The sequence below is a fragment of the Sceloporus undulatus genome, chromosome 9 (assembly GCF_019175285.1).
Source record: "Sceloporus undulatus isolate JIND9_A2432 ecotype Alabama chromosome 9, SceUnd_v1.1, whole genome shotgun sequence".
In the NCBI taxonomy this organism is placed as follows: domain Eukaryota; kingdom Metazoa; phylum Chordata; class Lepidosauria; order Squamata; family Phrynosomatidae; genus Sceloporus; species Sceloporus undulatus.
The window spans coordinates 10,196,270-10,199,802 of NC_056530.1; the positions used below are offsets into that span (position 1 = coordinate 10,196,270).

Genomic DNA, 3,533 nt, shown 5'->3' on the forward strand with positions numbered 1-3,533 from the left:
AAATGTGCTCTAATCCATCTCTGCATGCTGCATCCTCTCTCCTTGTCACCCCAGAATGCATAATAATAATAATAATAATAATAATAATAATAATAATAATAATAATAAATCCATCACCTCGGAATGCCGGAAATGCATTCTATGCAATTCTATGATTCTATATGAATACCAAAACCTTCCAACAGAGAGAGAGAGAGAGAGAGAGAGGCTCAGAGCAGCACCAAAACAGCTCCCTCCCCCCCAAAGAGTCTCCCCCCTCCCCAATTTCCAAAGAAGACCTGAGAGCCTTGTTGGAAGCCAAGGATTTTATTGTGGGGTTTGATCTGGGACAGGGGAGGGGAGAGAAGGAAGGAAGGGGGCAAAGGCTGGGCGTCCAACGTCTTTCCTTCTCCTTGGCTCCTTTTCAGGGATCCTTTAGCGATAGTGGGCAGGGAGGATTTTGCCGACCCTGGTCATTAACTAATCCACAATCAGAAGAGGAACATTGGTGTTGGAGCTCCTGAGCATCTGTGGGGGGAAGAGAGGGGCATCAGCAGGGGAATGGAGGGCCCCCCGATCCACCAGCCCTAGGATCTGACCCCTCATTCAGAGCCAGGTAAGGAGGCTACCAGGGGCAGAAACTTACCCTGACATGGAGGGGATCCATGAAGACTCTGGGGGGGTCCCCATCTGGACCAATCCGAGGCCAGGAGCGAAGGGCATCATGAGGGTCCCAGTCAGAGGGTGAGCTCCGATGAGCCTGCCAAACATTGTTTGCAATGCCCGGGAAATTCCCCGGAATCCGGAGAATTTAATTAATTTCCCCCCCAGGGATTTTTACTGAATAATAATAATAAATACTAGGGAATTCCGGGAATTATGGATTTTGGTAAAACGATGTGGGGAATATCTTTGAGACTTGTTGGCAACACTGCTGCCAAAGGAAGGGGGGAAGAGAAGGAGGGAGAGGTCCAGGAGGGCCAGGGGGAGGATCAGGTCCTCCTGGAGTCTGGATCGGGCCCCAGGGAGGGAAGGCGGGAGGGAGGGAGAGAGGGTTCTCTTACCTGGAGAGGTCTTGTCCCTCGTAGTATTGGACAATGGTGCTCAGAATCCCCTGGATGGCACACACCCACTCCATTCCTGCGACTATTGTGAGTCCTTCCAGCCTCGGAGAGGATTTTAAAGGAGAAGGTGAGGGAGGGGACTATGATTGGATCCTCCCTGGACCTCCCTCCCATCCAGGAAGAGGAGGAATGAAGAAGAAGAGGAGGAGGAGGGAGGGAAGGAGCGGAGGAAGAGGAAGAGGAGGAAGAAAAAAGAAGAGGGGAAGAAGAGGGAGGGGAAGAAGAATAGGAGGAGGAAGAGGAGGAAGAAGAAAATGAAGAGGAGGGGGAAGGATGAAGAAGAGGAGGAAGAAGAAGAAGAGGAGGGGAGAGAGGGAGGAGGATGAGAGGAGAAGGAAGAAGGAAGAAGAAGAAGGGGAGGAGGAAGAAAGAGGGAGGGAGTGGAAAGGATGAAGAAGGAAAAGATGTGCAGGAGGAAGAGGATGAGTAGGTGGGTACTGGAAAACCTCTGGATCAAATACCCCCCCACACACACACCTCCTGCCCCAAACTTTCACAGGGAGCCTGCAGCACCAACAGGTTTTTCCAGCTGGATCCCTAACAGGGACCTCCATGACGGCATCCCATCCCTTGAGGCATCCCTCCTCCGCCTTACTGGCATTAATGCACTGTGTGCTACTTGAGAATGAGGACGTAGTCCTTCATCAGGGAAGATGAGAATCCTGGCTTGGTAATATTATTAAATTCCTACAGATGGCAAAGGCATCATCAGCAGGTTTTAATTAAAGCATACCTTGTTCTAGGTCTCCTTTGTGTTCCAAAATCTCCAGCTGGAGAGAGGAAGGCCCTTGCTCTGGAAGGGCGAAGCTCAACTGAATCGCCCTTGTGGTTTCTTCCAACTCTATGGCCCCATTTCCACTGGCACTTTTGCACTGGAGGGAACTGAGGAGCTTTGGTTTCTCCCTTCCCGAATCCCTCCAGAAGCAATGCTCACTACAAAATCAGGGTATTTTAACCCTGAATGCCCTCTTAGAGAAATCAGGTTAAAGTGGCTGTCAATCAAATTTAGTTCCACGATCGTAATAGGTGACATTTCTTGCACTCATTGGCCCATCAGAAGTGTGCTCCCCCTCCTTTGTTTTTTAAAGAACCGGGTGTCAGTATCCTATGCACAGATGCTGTCAAATTTAAAAACCTCCTCTGTGTGTGTGCTGTGGGGGTTTGGGTCACTGCAGGTTATGGATCTTCCCCTGCCTGCCTCCGTTTTCAACCCCAAATGGAAACAAATTTAAAACCGCCATCTGTTTGTTGTGTGTGTGTGTGTGTGTGTGTTTTTGTGTGCGCGTGTGTGTGTGCACGCTGTGGGGGTTTGGGTAAGTGCAGGTCATGGATCTTCCCTTGGCTCCATTTGCCCGAAAATGCACTCTAATCCATCTCTGCATCCTGCATCCTCTCTCCTTGTCACTCCAGAATGAATAATAATAATAATAATAATAATAATAATAATAATAATAATAATAATAGTAATATTCCTCACCTCGGAATGCCGGAAATGCCATGCACATTGCTTTACCTCAGCTACCCTTTAATTCCTTACAGACGGTAGCACAAGTATTCTGTATCAATTTGCCAAATTGAAAAGAGCATCCTGTGTAACATTTGGACTGGAGCATTCACATAGGAAAAAAGCCTTTTGCAAAGTGCCATGCTATTGGAGGTGGAATGAAAGGGAAAGGGAAACAGGCAGCCAGCAACATTCTATCTATCTATATATCTACCTAAAGCTAAAATGGTGCACCTTCATGAGTAAGAGGCATTTGCTTCTTCCGCAAGCCACTTAGAAAGACGTTCTAGCTGATTCCCCTGAACTACAGATCCCAGCATTCCCCAGATTTGAGCCATGACAATTAAAGAAGTGTAAAATAGGTACTTCTTATCTATTGCAGAAAATACAGTTTCTGTACAAAAGAATGGATCAGTTAGCTTTGCATAGGACAGGGACAGCCTGGATCTCAAGGGAAGTTACTTTTTTGTTGGCTACCTGGCTGCGAGGGATGGGAACTGCAATGATATCTGGAGGACCATACTTTGTCTGTCCCAGCTTGAGATCTTATTGAGGTCTTATTGCTCTCTGGAAACAATACATTACTGGACTGCAATACCCATCCCTTGTAGCTATAGCAGCCAAGAGAATAACAACTTCCCTTGAGATCCATTGCTCTGGGTCCTGATCTCTGGAGCAGCAGAGAACAAGCTTGCTCCCTCCTCAATATGACACCGCTTTAAATGTTTAAATATGGCTGCCACATCTCCTTTTAACTGTCTCTTCCTGGAGAAGAGACGGTCAAGATGGGACACAATGGCCTTGTTCAAACATTTGAGAGGATGTCACATTGAGGAGGGAGCAAGCTTGTTTTCTGCTGCTCCAGAGATTAGGACCCAGAACAATGGATGCAAGTTGCAGGAAAAGAGATTCCAACTCAACATTAG

At 47.5% G+C, this 3,533-nt stretch overlaps 1 long non-coding RNA gene across 1 annotated transcript; it reads right to left on the reverse strand.

Moving 5' to 3' along the window:
* Positions 1 to 319: 319 nt before the first annotated feature.
* Positions 320 to 1,094, reverse strand: LOC121915234. Its single transcript, XR_006100675.1, has 3 exons — positions 1,044 to 1,094; positions 626 to 739; positions 320 to 507 (listed from the first exon to the last, which is right to left on the reverse strand). It is a non-coding gene; the product is annotated as an uncharacterized LOC121915234 (long non-coding RNA).
* Between the last annotated feature and the right edge of the window lie 2,439 nt (positions 1,095 to 3,533).